This window comes from Musca autumnalis, unplaced genomic scaffold (assembly GCF_047663935.1).
Source record: "Musca autumnalis isolate F117 unplaced genomic scaffold, ASM4766393v1 scaffold_5, whole genome shotgun sequence".
Lineage (NCBI taxonomy): Eukaryota > Metazoa > Arthropoda > Insecta > Diptera > Muscidae > Musca > Musca autumnalis.
The window spans coordinates 77,228,987-77,247,914 of NW_027412088.1; the positions used below are offsets into that span (position 1 = coordinate 77,228,987).

An 18,928-nucleotide genomic window follows, 5' to 3' on the forward strand; every position below is an offset into this window, starting at 1 on the left:
AGGCGAGTTTACTTGCGACAAGTCCCAGTTTGTAGAAGAGACAAGTAAGGTAAATGGAAAACAAATTGCTCGTACCGGCAATTAATTTTATATTTTTCGTATTTGACATTATTGTCATTGTTTTGAAATCAAAACTTTACCGAACAGAATTGCCTTTGTCCCAATTTACATTAGGCGAGTTTACTTGCGGCAACTGTCAGTTTGTAGGTGAGAGAGGGTGCTGTGAGGCAAAGGGTTGCCATATGCCTCACCTCTCTCTCCTACAAAATGACAATTGCCGCAAGTAAACTCGCCCAATGTAAATTGGGACTTTTATAAACGCAATGCCAGTGTTTATACTTATTTTTTGTTGATTTCAAACATATCACAATGATTAAGGTAGATGCATATGCGCAGCTGATCGAACATCAATTTCCAAAACAAGTTGTTGTAAATTGAATTAATCATCAAAAATATATGACAATATAGAACTTTACAAATTTATTTGGAAAATTGTCGTAAAATTATCTATATATCGTATTAATTGTGTATAGTACTAACAAATGAAAAATAAAAAAAATGATTTTATCGTTGAGACACCACAATAATAGATAAAAGTAGTTCTTGCAGTAGTTTAGTAGGTAAAAATGCGTTCCCGTACTCCGGAATTTAGCAAGACTTGCACTTCTCTTTAAACAAAAAATAGCGCCGAATAACACCCTCTTCTCCTGTTTTCTGCCATACAATTTTGGCCTAGTAGAAACTCGCAGCAAGCATGTTCATTGGCATCTAATATGATAGCTGATGCGTTGATTTTGACATTTATGCTGGACAAAAAATGCACAGTTGCAATATCCCTTGACATTCAAAAAGCTTTCGATTCCGTTTGCCACATCGGAATTCTATACAAGTTGATTCAAATTGGCTTCGACCCATATCTAATAAAAATAATGCGAAGCTTTTTCATGTCACGCAAATTCATGGTCCAAATTAACAACTCGTCTTCATCATTGGGTTCAGTTAGCAGCGGCGTACCACAAGGTAGCATCCTGGCACCTTATCTCTTCAATATATTCCTACATGACTTTCCACATGTAAGCCAGAGATCACAGGCAATATTATACGCAGACGACTGCCTGATTTACTCCCACAATTTATCACCATGTAATGCTTTAAATAGCGCAAAGTCACACCTTCACATCATCAATGAATACTACAAAACATGGGGCATCAAAATCAATGCTGCAAAATCCGTGGCTATGTGCATTCGCAACGCCTCTGGAAAATGCCCCAAGTACGTGGTTCCAGAAAGCAAATCATTGCACTTGTCGCTAGATGGCGTAGATATACCATTTGCAACATCATTTAAATATTTGGGCATAAACTTCAACAATCTATTGAAGTTCAATTCTCACGCACGTTCTGCAATTCAAAAAGCAAGAAGAATATCAGGGAAGTTTTCGTACATTCTACACAATAAGTACTTACCCCAGAATACGAAACTGCTTTTATACAAGGTTGCAATCAGACCAATATTATCCTACGGGTTTCCAATCTGGTTCACTATTTCACCCATAGTGGCCAAGGAATTGGAAATCCTAGAACGAAACATTTTAAGAAAATGCATTAACAAACACTATGAAAACTCACAAAAGAAATTCTCCAATTCTTAAAGAAGACCACAAGGTCTTCTTATAGAAGAACACAAGGTCTTCTTATAGAAGACCACAAGGTCTTCTTATAGAAGACCACAAGGTCTTCTTATAGAAGACCACAAGGTCTTCTTATAGAAGACCACAAGGTCTTCTCATAGAAGACCACAAGGTCTTCTTAAAGAAGACCACAAGGTCTTATTATAGAAGATCACAAAGTCTTCTTATAGAAGACCACAAGGTCTTATTATAGAAGACCACAAGGTCTTCTTATAGAAGACCACAAGGTCTTCTTATAGAAGACCACAAGGTCTTCTTATAGAAGACCACAAGGTATTCTTATAGAAGACCACAAGGTATTCTTATAGAAGACCACAAGGTCTTCTTATAGAGGACCACAAGGTCTTCTTATAGAAGACCACAAGGTCTTCTTATAGAAGACCACAAGGTCTTCTTATAGAAGACCACAAGGTCTTCTTATAGAAGACCACAAGGTCTTCTTATAGAGGACCACAAGGTCTTCTTATAGAAGACCACAAGGTCTTCTTATAGAGGACCACAAGGTCTTCTTAAAGAAGACCACAAGGTCTTCTTAAAGAAGACCACAAGGTCTTCTTATAGAAGAACACAAGGTCTTCTTATAGAAGACCACAAGGTCTTCTTAAAGAAGACCACAAGGTCTTCTTAAAGAAGACCACAAGGTCTTCTTAAAGAAGACCACAAGGTCTTCTTATAGAAGAACACAAGGTCTTCTTATAGAAGACCACAAGGTCTTCTTATAGAAGACCACAAGGTCTTCTTATAGAAGACCACAAGGTCTTCTCATAGAAGACCACAAGGTCTTCTTAAAGAAGACCACAAGGTCTTATTATAGAAGATCACAAAGTCTTCTTATAGAAGACCACAAGGTCTTATTATAGAAGACCACAAGGTCTTCTTATAGAAGACCACAAGGTCTTCTTATAGAAGACCACAAGGTATTCTTGTAGAAGACCACAAGGTATTCTTATAGAAGACCACAAGGTCTTCTTATAGAGGACCACAAGGTCTTCTTATAGAAGACCACAAGGTCTTCTTCTCGAACACCACAAGCTCTTCTTCTGTTATAGAAGACCACAAGGTCTTCTTATAGAAGACCACAAGGTCTTCTTATAGGAGACCACAAGGTCTTCTTATAAAAGACCACAAGGTCTTCTTGTAGAAAATCACAGGGTCTTCTAATAGAAGACTACAAGGTCTTCTTATAGAAAACCACAAGGTCTTCTTATAGAATACCAAAAGGCTTCCTCTAGATCACCACAAGGTCTTTTTATAGAAGACCACAAGATCTTCTTATAGAAGACCACAATGTCTTCTTATACAATACCACAAGGTCTTCCTCTAGAACACCACAAGTTCTTCTTATAGAAGACAACCAGGTCTTCTTATAGAAGACCACAAGGTCTTCTTATAGAAGACCACAAGGACTTCTTATAGAATACCACAAGCTCTTCTTATAGAAGACAACAAGGTCTTCTTATAGAAGACCACAAGGTCTTCTTATAGAAAACCACAAGGTATTCTTATAGAGACCACAAGGCCTTCTTATAGAAGACCACAAGGTCTTCTTAAAGAAGACCACAAGGTCTTCTTATAGAGGAACACAAGGTCTTCTTATAGAAGACCACAAGGTCTTCTTATAGAAGACCACAAGGTCTTCTTATAAAAGACCACAAGGTCTTCTTGTAGAAGATCACAGGGTCTTCTAATAGAAGACTACAAGGTCTTCTTATAGAAAACCACAAGGTCTTCTTATAGAATACCAAAAGGCTTCCTCTAGATAACCACAAGGTCTTTTTATAGAAGACCACAAGATCTTCTTATAGAAGACCACAATGTCTTCTTATACAATACCACAAGGTCTTCCTCTAGAACACCACAAGTTCTTCTTATAGAAGACAACCAGGTCTTCTTATAGAAGACCACAAGGTCTTCTTATAGAATACCACAAGCTCTTCTTATAGAAGACAACAAGGTCTTCTTATAGAAAACCACAAGGTATTCTTATAGAGACCACAAGGCCTTCTTATAGAATACCTCACAGGTCTTCCTCTAGAACACCAAAAGGTCTTTTTAGAAGACCACTAAGTCTTCTTATAGAAGACCACTAAGTCTTCCTTTAGTACACCACAACGTCTTCTTAAAGAAGACCAAAAGTTCCTCTTAAATATGACCGCAAGGTCTTCTTAGAGAAAACCACAAGGTAGTCTTATAGAAACCAGAAGGCCTTCTTATAGAAGGCCCCACAGGTCTTCCTCTAGAACACCACAAGGTCTTCTTAAAGAAGACCACAATGTCTTCTTATAGAAGACCACAAGGTCTTCTTACAGAAGACCACAAGGTCTTCTTATAGAAGACCACAAGGTCTTCTTATAGAAGACCACAAGGTCTTCTTACGGAAGACCACAAGGTCTTCTTATAGAAGACCACAAGGTCTTCTTATAGAAGACCACAAGGTCTTCTTATAGAAGACCACAAGGTCTTATTATAGAAGATCACAAGGTCTTCTTATAGAAGACCACAAGGTATTCTTATAGAAGACCACAAGATCTTCTTATAGAAGACCACAAGATCTTCTTATAGAAGACCACAAGGTCTTCTTATAGAAGACCACAAGGTCTTCTTATAGAAGACCACAAGGTCTTCTTATAGAAGACCACAAGGTCTTCTTATAGAAGACCACAAGGTCTTATTATAGACGATCACAAGGTCTTCTTATAGAAGACCACAAGGTCTTCTTATAGAAGACCACAAGGTCTTATTATAGAAGATCACAAGGTCTTCTTATAGAAGACCACAAGGTATTCTTATAGAAGACCACAAGATCTTCTTATAGAAGACCACAAGATCTTCTTATAGAAGACCACAAGGTCTTCTTATAGAAGACCACAAGGTCTTCTTATAGAAGACCACAAGGTCTTCTTATAGAAGACCACAAGGTCTTCTTATAGAAGACCACAAGGTCTTATTATAGACGATCACAAGGTCTTCTTATAGAAGACCACAAGGTATTCTTATAGAAGACCACAAGGTCTTCTTATAGAAGACCACAAGGTCTTCTTATAGAAGACCACAAGGTCTTATTATAGACGATCACAAGGTCTTATTATAGAAGACCACAAGGTATTCTTATAGAAGACCACAAGGTCTTCTTATAGAAGACCACAAGGTCTTCTTATAGAAGACCACAAGGTCTTCTTATAGAAGACCACAAGGTCTTGTTATAGACGATCACAAGGTCTTCTTATAGAAGACCACAAGGTATTCTTATAGAAGACCACAAGGTCTTCTTATAGAAGACCACAAGGTCTTCTTATAGAAGACCACAAGGCCTTCTTATAGAAGACCACAAGGTCTTCTTAGAGAATATCACAAGGTTTTATTTTAGAAGACTACAAGGTCTTCTTCTCGAACACCACAAGCTCTTCTTCTCTTATAGAAGACCACAAGGTCTTCTTATAGAAGACCACAAGGTCTTCTTATAGGAGACCACAAGGTCTTCTTATAGAAGACCACAAGGTCTTCTTATAGAAGACCACAAGGTCTTGTTATAGACGATCACAAGGTCTTCTTATAGAAGACCACAAGGTATTCTTATAGAAGACCACAAGGTCTTCTTATAGAAGACCACAAGGTCTTCTTATAGAAGACCACAAGGTCTTCTTATAGAAGACCACAAGGTCTTCTTAGAGAATATCACAAGGTTTTATTTTAGAAGACTACAAGGTCTTCTTCTCGAACACCACAAGCTCTTCTTCTCTTATAGAAGACCACAAGGTCTTCTTATAGAAGACCACAAGGTCTTCTTATAGGAGACCACAAGGTCTTCTTATAGAAGACCACAAGGTCTTCTTAAAGAAGACCACAAGGTCTTCTTAAAGAAGACCACAAGGTCTTCTTGCAAAAGACCACAAGGACTTCTTGCAAAAGACCACAAGGTCTTCTTAAAGAAGACCACAAGGTCTTCTTATAGAGGAACACAAGGTCTTCTTATAGAAGACCACAAGGTCTTCTTATAAAAGACCACAAGGTCTTCTTGTACAAGATCACAGGGTCTTCTAATAGAAGACTACAAGGTCTTCTTATAGAAAACCACAAGGTCTTCTTATAGAATACCAAAAGGCTTCCTCTAGATAACCACAAGGTCTTTTTATAGAAGACCACAAGATCTTCTTATAGAAGACCACAATGTCTTCTTATACAATACCACAAGGTCTTCCTCTAGAACACCACAAGTTCTTCTTATAGAAGACAACCAGGTCTTCTTATAGAAGACCACAAGGTCTTCTTATAGAATACCACAAGCTCTTCTTATAGAAGACAACAAGGTCTTCTTATAGAAAACCACAAGGTATTCTTATAGAGACCACAAGGCCTTCTTATAGAATACCTCACAGGTCTTCCTCTAGAACACCAAAAGGTCTTTTTAGAAGACCACTAAGTCTTCTTATAGAAGACCACTAAGTCTTCCTTTAGTACACCACAACGTCTTCTTAAAGAAGACCAAAAGTTCCTCTTAAATATGACCGCAAGGTCTTCTTAGAGAAAACCACAAGGTAGTCTTATAGAAACCAGAAGGCCTTCTTATAGAAGACCCCACAGGTCTTCCTCTAGAACACCACAAGGTCTTCTTAAAGAAGACCACAAGGTCTTCTTATAGAAGACCACAAGGTCTTCTTACAGATAGAAGACCACAAGGTCTTCTTACGGAAGACCACAAGGTCTTCTTATAGAAGACCACAAGGTCTTCTTATAGAAGACCACAAGGTCTTCTTATAGAAGACCACAAGGTCTTCTTATAGAAGACCACAAGGTCTTCTCATAGAAGACCACAAGGTCTTCTTATAGGAGACCACAAGGTCTTCTTATAGAAGACCACAAGGTCTTCTTATAGAAGACCACAAGGTCTTATTATAGACGATCACAAGGTCTTCTTATAGAAGACCACAAGGTCTTCTTATAGAAGACCACAAGGTCTTCTTATAGGAGACCACAAGGTCTTCTTATAGAAGACCACAAGGTCTTCTTATAGAAGACCACAAGGTCTTCTTATAGAAGACCACAAGGTCTTCTTAGAGAATATCACAAGGTTTTATTTTAGAAGACTACATGGTCTTCTTCTCGAACACCACAAGCTCTTCTTCTCTTATAGAAGACCACAAGGTCTTCTTATAGAAGACCACAAGGTCTTCTTATAGGAGACCACAAGGTCTTCTTAAAGAAGACCACAAGGTCTTCTTAAAGAAGACCACAAGGTCTTCTTAAAGAAGACCACAAGGTCTTCTTATAGAAGATCACAAGGTCTTCTTATAGAAGACCACAAGGTCTTCTTATAGAAGACCACAAGGTCTTCTTATAGAAGACCACAAGGTCTTCTTATAGAAGACCACAAGGTCTTCTTATAGAAGACCACAAGGTCTACTTATAGAAGACCACAAGGTCTTCTTATAGAAGACCACAAGGTCTTCTTATAGAAGACCACAAGGTCTTCTTATAGAAGACCACAAGGTCTTCTTATAGAAGACCACAAGGTCTTCTTATAGAAGACCACAAGGTCTTCTTATAGAAGACCACAAGGTCTTCTTATAGAAGACCACAAGGTCTTCTTATAGAAGACCACAAGGTATTCTTATAGAAGACCACAAGGTCTTCTTATAGAAGACCACAAGGTCTTCTTATAGAAGACCACAAGGTCTTCTTATAGAAGACCACAAGGTCTTCTTATAGAAGACCACAAGGTCTTCTTATAGAAGACCACAAGGTATTCTTATAGAAGACCACAAGGTCTTCTTATAGAAGACCACAAGGTCTTCTTATAGAAGACCACAAGGTATTCTTATAGAAGACCACAAGGTCTTCTTATAGAAGACCACAAGGTCTTCTTATAGAAGACCACAAGGTCTTCTTATAGAAGACCACAAGGTCTTCTTATAGAAGACCACAAGGTCTTCTTATAGAAGACCACAAGGTCTTCTTATAGAAGACCACAAGGTCTTCTTATAGAAGACCACAAGGTCTTCTTATAGAAGACCACAAGGTCTTCTTATAGAAGACCACAAGGTCTTCTTATAGAAGACCACAAGGTCTTCTTATAGAAGACCACAAGGTCTTCTTATAGAAGACCACAAGGTTCTTCTTATAGAAGACCACAAGGTCTTCTTATAGAAGACCACAAAGTCTTCTTATAGAAGACCACAAGGTCTTCTTATAGAAGACCACAAGGTCTTCTTATAGAAGACCACAAGGTCTTCTTATAGAAGACCACAAGGTTCTTCTTATAGAAGACCACAAGGTCTTCTTATAGAAGACCACAAGGTCTTCTTATAGAAGACCACAAGGTCTTCTTATAGAAGACCACAAGGTCTTCTTATAGAAGACCACAAGGTCTTCTTATAGAAGACCACAAGGTCTTCTTATAGAAGACCACAAGGTCTTCTTATAGAAGACCACAAGGTCTTCTTATAGAAGACCACAAGGTTCTTCTTATAGAAGACCACAAGGTCTTCTTATAGAAGACCACAAGGTCTTCTTATAGAAGACCACAAGGTCTTCTTATAGAAGACCACAAGGTCTTCTTATAGAAGACCACAAGGTTCTTCTTATAGAAGACCACAAGGTCTTCTTATAGAAGACCACAAGGTTCTTCTTATAGAAGACCACAAGGTCTTCTTATAGAAGACCACAAGGTCTTCTTATAGAAGACCACAAGGTCTTCTAATAGAAGACCACAAGGTCTTCTTATAGAAGACCACAAAGTCTTCTTATAGAAGACCACAAGGTCTTCTTATAGAAGACCACAAGGTCTTCTTATAGAAGACCACAAGGTCTTCTTATAGAAGACCACAAGGTCTTCTTATAGAAGACCACAAGGTCTTCTTATAGAAGACCACAAGGTCTTCTTATAGAAGACCACAAGGTCTTCTTATAGAAGACCACAAGGTCTTCTTATAGAAGACCACAAGGTCTTCTTATAGAAGACCACAAGGTCTTCTTATAGAAGACCACAAGGTCTTCTTATAGAAGACCACAAGGTCTTCTTATAGAAGACCACAAGGTTCTTCTTATAGAAGACCACAAGGTCTTCTTATAGAAGACCACAAGGTCTTCTTATAGAAGACCACAAGGTCTTCTTATAGAAGACCACAAGGTCTTCTTATAGAAGACCACAAGGTCTTCTTATAGAAGACCACAAGGTCTTCTTATAGAAGACCACAAGGTTCTTCTTATAGAAGACCACAAGGTCTTCTTATAGAAGACCACAAGGTTCTTCTTATAGAAGACCACAAGGTCTTCTTATAGAAGACCACAAGGTCTTCTTATAGAAGACCACAAGGTCTTCTTATAGAAGACCACAAGGTCTTCTTATAGAAGACCACAAGGTCTTCTTATAGAAGACCACAAGGTTCTTCTTATAGAAGACCACAAGGTTCTTCTTATAGAAGACCACAAAGTCTTCTTATAGAAGACCACAAGGTCTTCTTATAGAAGACCACAAGGTCTTCTTATAGAAGACCACAAGGTCTTCTTATAGAAGACCACAAGGTCTTCTTATAGAAGACCACAAGGTCTTCTTATAGAAGACCACAAGGTATTCTTATAGAAGACCACAAGGTCTTCTTATAGAAGACCACAAGGTCTTCTTATAGAAGACCACAAGGTCTTCTTATAGAAGACCACAAGGTCTTCTTATAGAAGACCACAAGGTCTTCTTATAGAAGACCACAAGGTCTTCTTATAGAAGACCACAAGGTCTTCTTATAGAAGACCACAAGGTCTTCTTATAGAAGACCACAAGGTCTTCTTATAGAAGACCACAAGGTCTTCTTATAGAAGACCACAAGGTCTTCTTATAGAAGACAACAAGGTCTTCTTATAGAAGACAACAAGGTCTTCTTATAGAAGACCACAAGGTCTTCTTATAGAAGACCACAAGGTCTTCTTATAGAAGACCACAAGGTCTTCTTATAGAAGACCACAAGGTCTTCTTATAGAAGACCACAAGGACTTCTTATAGAAGACCACAAGGTATTCTTATAGAAGACCACAAGGTCTTCTTATAGAAGACCACAAGGTCTTCTTATAGAAGACCACAAGGTCTTCTTATAGAAGACCACAAGGTCTTCTTATAGAAGACCACAAGGTCTTCCTCTAGAACACCACAAGTTCTTCTTATAGAAGACAACCAGGTCTTCTTATAGAAGACCACAAGGTCTTCTTATAGAAGACCACAAGGTCTTCTTATAGAAGACCACAAGGTCTTCTTATAGAAGACCACAAGGTCTTCTTATAGAAGACCACAAGGTCTTCTTATAGAAGACCACAAGGTCTTCTTATAGAAGACCACAAGGTATTCTTATAGAAGACCACAAGGTCTTCTTATAGAAGACCACAAGGTCTTCTTATAGAAGACCACAAGGTCTTCTTATAGAAGACCACAAGGTCTTCTTATAGAAGACCACAAGGTCTTCTTATAGAAGACCACAAGGTCTTCTTATAGAAGACCACAAGGTCTTCTTATAGAAGACCACAAGGTCTTCTTATAGAAGACCACAAGGTCTTCTTATAGAAGACCACAAGGTCTTCTTATAGAAGACCACAAGGTCTTCTTATAGAAGACAACAAGGTCTTCTTATAGAAGACAACAAGGTCTTCTTATAGAAGACCACAAGGTCTTCTTATAGAAGACCACAAGGTCTTCTTATAGAAGACCACAAGGTCTTCTTATAGAAGACCACAAGGTCTTCTTATAGAAGACCACAAGGTCTTCTTATAGAAGACCACAAGGACTTCTTATAGAAGACCACAAGGTATTCTTATAGAAGACCACAAGGTCTTCTTATAGAAGACCACAAGGTCTTCTTATAGAAGACCACAAGGTCTTCTTATAGAAGACCACAAGGTCTTCTTATAGAAGACCACAAGGTCTTCCTCTAGAACACCACAAGTTCTTCTTATAGAAGACAACCAGGTCTTCTTATAGAAGACCACAAGGTCTTCTTATAGAAGACCACAAGGTCTTCTTATAGAAGACCACAAGGTCTTCTTATAGAAGACCACAAGGACTTCTTATAGAAGACCACAAGGACTTCTTATAGAAGACCACAAGGACTTCTTATAGAAGACCACAAGGACTTCTTATAGAAGACCACAAGGTCTCCTTATAGAAGACCACAAAGTCTTCTTATGGAAGACCACAAGGTTTTCTTATAGAAGACCACAAAGTCTTCTTATAGAAGACCGCATAGTCTTCTTATAGTAGACCTCAAGCTCATCTTATAGAATACCACAAGGTCTTGCTATAGAAGACCACAATGTCTTGTTATAGAAAATCACGAGGTCTTTTTACAGAAGACCACAACATCTTCTTATTCGTAGAAATTTTGGTATACATACATTGTTGGTCACACAATTAGCACACCCCACTACCAACATTTATTTTGCCTAAACAGACCTTCAAAAGTAGTTGTATTTAATAAGTATTTGTACTAACATATTCTCAGTAGTATGCGTAAAGAATACAACGCAATACAGAAACTGAAACTAACTGTCAATTTGAATAACCTCCAAAAATGTAAAAAATGTCCTAAATTCACTGGACACGTAATTAGCACACCTTAAAAGAATCACTAATATTGTGAATAGTTTCAATATTTTCGTACATATTCAGTTTTAAATCCCTTTCGTTTGGGGATAAGTTCCAGTCTGCTGGTTATACTCTCCACCAGTCTCCGAAATTTCAGTGTCATAAGGGAATTATATGGGTTACACCTTGGGTCCCAAGGACTGATGAAAATTTCAATTTTTTAGTGTTTTTTTATCGATTTTTTCACATGTAAACAAATTCATTGAGGCATATAGTTCATAGAAACATCAAATAAAACATCAAATTCTTGTTCATCTTTGTAAATTTGCGAATAGTGGGATGTACCCACCAGAAGTGTGCATCTGTAAAGTCCGTTTGACACAAAAATTTTCATTAAAAACTGTAATATGATGCTTTGAGCTATTGATTTTATAAACACTTATCCATCTGAACTGAATTTTACCGATATGTCGTGATGTATGCCACGATAAACCTATGTTCATCTCTATGGGACCTACGCAAATTTCAATAATTTTCTAAACATAAGCCAAATGGGGGATAATCTAGTGAGACCGCAAGATAATATGTTTCCCGGAGCTAAAAACGATTAAATTTAAAATCAATAATCCAGAAAACATTTATCTTGAATAGTATATGCCTACTTTCATGGATTTTAACCAATTTCAGCAAACCTCAAAATCCTTTATTGTTAGAAAGGGGTTATACCTTTAAACATACTCACGTGTTACGTGTTCACCTAGTGCTTTGTTGACAGTTTTGTAGTGATAGGTCTTTCGTGTTATTCAGACGTGTAATTTTGAATAACAAATGGTGTTATAAGTTGATCCTTCTTTACATAAGGGTGCATTTTATTGATCTTCTTTCTGTAAACCCCTTCCAATTCGAAAATTTTCTTGAATGAATCATCGACCTTAAGCACTTTTTGAAAAGTTTTTGCACTTTATATTTAAATTTCAGTAATCGGTTAACAATTCCAATAATTTCAGATCCAATTGTACATTTGTTTTTAAAGTTTTGGCGACTTTCTGACGTTTAAGTATACATTACGAAAAATGGTCCGGTATGGGATATAATTTGAGATTCCGGGGTGATAAATTATTTTTTCTTTCTAAAAATGATTTGTTCAATACGTTTTGAATATGAATTAACTTCAATATGAATTCATTTTTGTATATTAATTGAATTAAATTAAAAAATCTTAGGGTGTGCTAATTATATGTCCCCTTAATAATTTGGGCGTCTTCACAAAACTTTTATTTTCAAAAAACCACTGATAATACTATTCACTTATATCATTAAATCTGTTAAATACATTATAGAAAAGGATTTTGTTTACGAAAATATTTCAATTTGCCCTATCAAAACCCTTAGTTGACTGAAATCACTTTGCCCCAAAGGGGTGTGCTAATTCTGTGACCAACACTGTATGTACATATGTATGCATGTATATCACATATTAGAATTTTGTATTTCTCCTTAAACTAGGTTTAATTTTTATGAAAATAGCGTTTTTCCTATTACTAAGGATTAACTACATCAAACGCCATTTCTTATTGCCGTTTTTACTACCTGCGATTACTTTATCAACCATATCAGGTAGTATGTAGTAACAATCGAAAGCCTATATTTTTTTTCCTATAAAACCGTTCAAAAATTCTTAAACCACATCAGAAACTCAATAAGCGTCCAGCTATCAACAACTTATTTTTTTATTTTGCTATTTAAAATTCTTTCAAAATTCAGATTAAAATCATTAACTGCAAAATGGTTCCAGAATCATCGCCACCAATTTTAATCAGTGAAATTGCCGATACACCCGATAATGAGCCGATTATATAACCACCACCAAACGACACAGATAATGTTATTGAAATAATATCAGCTGAAACGAGATGACTTCCTTCTACTCCACAACATAACCCAGTGGTTCAAGACTATGGGGAATCTTTTTGGAAGGTTTGGTGAAAAAGGTAAACAAGGTATTCGATGTCTTCAAATTTGAAGTGGCAATTGTTATGGAGTTTTTGAAATTATTCCCCATATTTCTAAATAAAATAAGTTTTGAACTATATCTTTTTGTAAAATCTATTATAAATAACAATAATAAATAAAAATGTAAAAATACTTTAAATATTTTGTGTCAATTTATTTTGTTCATAACTAGTTGAAACGGGTGCGCATCGCAACCAGAGATGCCCATTCGGTGATGTCTTTTTCCTCAAAAATTATTTCCTGTTGCACGAATGAATGATCTTTGCCTTACTTAAAGGAGCTTACACCTGGGAAAAAAACAAAAAATTGCCGTAGCGCTTTTTAAATAAAGCGCGGTCAAAGCTCGCATTTTTAGGGCCTTTTTAGGTTTTCACGATTTTGCTGGGAAACCGCAAGATCTATCAAAATAGAACTAAGAAAATGTTGTAGCAGTGAAAATTCTCTACAAGATTCACCTTTACGATAATATCGTAACTTTAAATAAAAACCGCTTACAGCTGGCAATTTTTGGCAGATTCTGAAACCGCAATGTTCATATATGAGAAAAATCAAAAAACAAGAAAAAATAACTGGAGGCGTTTTTAAATAAATCGTGGTCAAAGTACACATATTTAGGTTTATTTTAGGTTTTCGCGATTTTGCTTGGAAAACTCTAGTCCTATCGTAATGGAGCTAAAGAAAATGTTGTAGCTGTGAAAATTCTCTAGAGGATTGACCCTTATGATTTGTTTCCAGATTTTACCATTGTTATATACATATACTAGCAAAGTGCCCGCTACTTCGTATGCGTTAAATATACAAAACAAATAAACAATATATAATATAGAATGGTGGAAACATTTTGTGTACTAATACGTACCACTTTTGTTCGATTTTCGTCAAGCCTACACATCAAGAGCAATCCACATTTTTTGAAATAGTTTAATTGAGGTTCTCAGCGCAAATACGGCCTAACCCAACAACCGCCATCCTCATTTCCAGCACTATATGTTCCCCCAGAACCAATTATAGAACTATTTAGTAGTTTACATGTAAATAGATAAATACGAACCTCCTCCTATTATTCCAAAATTCCCTTTACACAATAACAAATTGTACGAAATCCTTATTTACAACTTTTCGTATATTTATGGCACATATTTCTTAAATCGGACGTTATAAGCAAATGGTAACAGTAATCTTAATTCCAAATCTCATGAATCCAGATCTATCCGTTCATCCAATACAAAATTGAACCATACATGGAACCATTTCGTACCCCTAAGTGTACCTAATTCCACATATTAGGATTCGAGCGCTACCCAGCAAAATGTTCGATGCCAAAGATGCTATTCAAGAATGGGTGCAAGTGAAATGGAATGTCATTTTTTCAGCATCTTCACTCATTCTTTTTACAAGAGCGTGACCCCCTAAAGATGCAATTCATTTTCAGATCCTAAGCATGTCATCTTTACTAACTCGATGGAATGGCATCTTCAACAATTCTTTGGAATGGCATCTATACCAATCCTTTGGCATGCCATCTTAACCAATTCCCAAGAATAACATTTTCACTAATCTTTGGCATGTCATTTTCACCAACCCTTTGGCATGTAATTTTCACGTCTTGTTCGGAAAATGGAAAATGCTGTATTGAAAAATGATTTTATTTTTTTATTTTATTAATTCAAAGGAGTTAATGAAATAACTATAATTTATTTATCATAATAAAGTTTACATCTATATTTGCAGTTTGTTCTCGATGTTGTAACAGTAGTTAATATGTTTGTATTCTCATTTTTCTGCTTAATCTGACTCTTGGTCTATCAGTCGTAAGAATGTGGCTATTTCGCTATTTATATGGTTTGTAACCACAAAGCTGCAAACTTAAGTTTCTCAGCAGGATTGGTAGGGCAATTGAAAAGGAGCAGTGTGTTGTGGGGGCCTGTGCTGTATGCTGGGCAGATGTTTTCCACGGTGTCATCAGTACTTGCCCTATAGGAATTTTGACGGCTGCACCATCCCGAGCGTATTGACCCAAAACTACTTTGGTTTGTCCTGACAGCTGGCGCTTCTCAGCTATGATAGATGGTGGATGTTCTCCAAGGACCTCATTCACACGATAACTGTTTAGTGCATCTGCGACTGCATTCGTGTGAATGCTACTTAAACCTGGTTGAAAGGCTTGTTGATCGAGGTTCTCTCTTGTAACGTTAGACTTCCCTTTCTAGATTATGAAGAGTGAGTGAGTCTTCGGCTAATATGGAGATGGCCTTCAGCGCAGTTGTTGTGCTGCTTATGGATATCCTATGCTATTGATCGGCAACTCGAAAGTTATTTCTGATGGTGGAAGAACTAAAGCCACAAGGGTCCTTGCTACGGGCGACAAAATCGGCCTGTAAGATTCAACTTTGCTGGCATCCTTTTCGGGCTTCAGTAGCTGGCCTATTTTCCAGACTTCGGGAACGATGTGTTTGGCAAGCGACAGGTTGTAAATTTAAGTGAGAAACTTGACTTCCGGCTGTCCCAGCTGTGGCAGTCTAAACGCCGCCGCTGCACCGCAACAGAGTTTACTTCGTCCACTCTCAGCCACTGATTTTGTTTCATCTTACAAAAGCTTTTCTATTATCTTCTCATCACCAGTTCAGATTTCGACATGGACTCCAACAGCACTCCTTTAAGAATTTCTAGTTCGTGAACCTACATTTAACTTGTAATTTTATAACAAAATTTTTGGAAATGTATACTCTTTTGTTTTGATGTCGCTACATGTAGGGATGTACAAATCGACTTGTTTTTTTTTTGTAGTGATCTGTAAAAATGATTCAAATGCTGATAAAAAGATCGGATCTTTCACGACTTCATTTGCATGGGTTTAAATGCTAATGAAAAGATCGGATCTTTCACGACTTCATTTGAACCAATGCAAAATATCCAGTGAAATCATGGCATCTCATGGAACCACTTCCATAAAATTTTGCTGGGCTATAATTTCACCCAAATCCTAATTGTACAAAATGTAGTACTTTTTGTAAGCATAAGTACGCATTTCCAAAACTAAGTACGCATTTCCAAAACTAAGTACGCATTTCCAAAACTAACCCCAACAGTAATATTAACTCCAAAATTCAAGATTCTAGCTCTAATCGTTCGCTCAAATCCAAGTTGTACCAAATATAGTACCGTTTAGTACTTTTCGTACATATAAGTACGAATTACCAAAACTTTCTCAATCCTACACCCCAACAGTAATCTTAATTCCAAACTTCAAGATTCCAGCTCTAGCCGTTCGCTCAAATCCAAATTGAACCAAATTTAGTACTTTTCGTACTCATAAGTACGAATTTCCAAAACTACTTCCATATCTCAATCCTACACTCCAACAGTAATATTAATTCCATATTTCTTGATTCTAGCTCTACCCGTTCGCTCAAATCCAAGTTGTACCAAATTTAGTACCGTTTAATAGTTTTCGTACATATAAGTACGAATTTCCAAAACTTATTCAATCATACACCCCAACAGTAATCTTAATTCCAAACTTCAAGATTCCAGCTCTAGCCTTTCGCTCAAATCCAAATTGTACTAAATTTAGTACTTTTCGTACTCATAAGTACGAATTTCAAAAACTACTTCCATATCTCAATCCTACACTGCAACAGTAATCTTAATTCCAAATTTCTTGATTCCAACTCTATCCGTTCGCTCAAATCCAAATTGTACCAAATTTAGTACTTTTCCTACCCATAACTAAAAATGTCCAAAATTTTATCAATCCTACAATTCAACAGGTATTTTAATTCCAAACTTGAGGATGGCAGCTACATCAGATCACCGAAATCCAAATTGTACCAAATTTGGTACCATTTAGTACTTTTCGTACCCATAAGTACAAATTTTCAAAACTACCTCAGTGCTATGTTCAAACAATAAGCTTAATTCCGAATTTCAGGATTCCAGATATATCCGATAACTCAAATCCAAATTTGGTACCATTTAGTACTATTCGTATCCATAGTACGAATTCCTAAAACTACCTCTATCAACACTCCAACATCAATTTTAATTCCGAATTTCACGATTCCAAATGTATTCGTTCGCTCAAATCCAAATTGTACCAAATTTAGTACTATTTAGTACTTTTCCTACCCATAACTACAAATTTCCAAAACTTTATCAATCCTACACTCCAACAGTACTCCTTATTCCAAATCTCGGGTTTCCAGCTATATCCGTTCCAAATTTGTACCAAATTTGGTACCATTTAGTACTTTCGTACCCATGAGTACGAATTTCTACAACTACCTCAATCCTACAAGCCAACAGTAATCTTAATTCCAAAATTAAGCATTACAGCTGCATCCAATCACCGTAATCCAAATTGTACCAAATTCGATACCATTTAGTACTTTTTGTATCCAAAGTACGAATTTCCAAACCTTCCTCTTTCAACACTCCAACAGTAATCGTAATTCCGAATTTGAGGATTCCAAATGTATCCGATCACATAAATTACAATTTGGTACCATTTAGTACTTATCGTACCCATAACTAAAAATTTCAAAAACTTCATCAATCCTACTTACCAACAGAAATCATAATTCCGAATCTCGGGATTCCAGCTATATCTGTTCACCCAAATCCAAATTGTACCAGATTTGGTACCATTTAGTACTTTTCGTACACATACATAAGTGCAAATTTTCAAAGCTACCTCAGTGCTATGTTCAAACAATAAGCTTAATTCCGAAGTTCAGAATTCCAGATACATCCGATAACTCAAATCCAAATTTGGTACCATTTAGTACTATTCGTATCCATAGTACGAATTTCTAAACCTACCTCTATCAACACTCCAATATCAATTTTAATTCCGAATTTCACGATTCCAAATGTATCCTATCACTGAAATCCAAATTGTACCAAATTTAGTACTATTTAGTACTTTTCCTACCCATAACTACAAATTTCCAAAACTTTATCAATCCTACACTCCAATAGTACTCCTTATTCCAAATCTCGGAATTTCAGCTATATACGTTCACCCAAATCCATATTGTACCAAATTTGGTACTATTTAGTACTATTCGTACCCAAGAGTACGAATATCCACAACTACCTCAATCCTCGCGCCAACAGTAATCTTAATTCCAAATTTCAGATTTACAGCTGCATCAGATTACCGTAATCCAAATTGTACCAAATTTAGTACCATTTAGTACTTTTTGTTCCCATAGGTCCGAATTTCCAAACATACCTCTATCCAGCACTCCAAAAGTAATCTTAATTTCGAATTTCAGGATTCCAAATGTATCTGATCACCCAAATCCAAATTGTACCAAATTTGGTACCATTTAGTACTTTTCGTTGCCATAAGTACGAATTTCCAAAAGTATCCCAATCCCACACTCCAATAGTAATCTTAATTCCAAATTTCACAATTCCAGCTCTATCCGATCACTTAAATTCATATTGTACCAAATTTGGTACCATTTAGTACTTTTCGTACCCAAAAGTACGAATTTCCAAAATACCTCTATCCTATACCCCGACTGTAATCCTAATTCCAAATTTCAGGATTCCAGCTCCATCCGTTCCCCCAAATCCAAATTGTACCTTATTTGGTACTATTTAGTCCCTTTCGTACCCATATGTACGAATTTCGAAAACTACCTCCATATCT

At 36.6% G+C, this 18,928-nt stretch overlaps 1 long non-coding RNA gene across 1 annotated transcript; it reads right to left on the minus strand.

Annotated features, from left to right (window-relative positions):
* Nucleotides 1-820: 820 nt before the first annotated feature.
* On the minus strand, nucleotides 821-1,648 carry LOC141406520 (uncharacterized). The gene is made up of 3 exons (XR_012413413.1): nucleotides 1,630-1,648; nucleotides 1,468-1,577; nucleotides 821-1,401 (listed from the first exon to the last, which is right to left on the minus strand). It is a non-coding gene; the product is annotated as an uncharacterized lncRNA (long non-coding RNA).
* Between the last annotated feature and the right edge of the window lie 17,280 nt (nucleotides 1,649-18,928).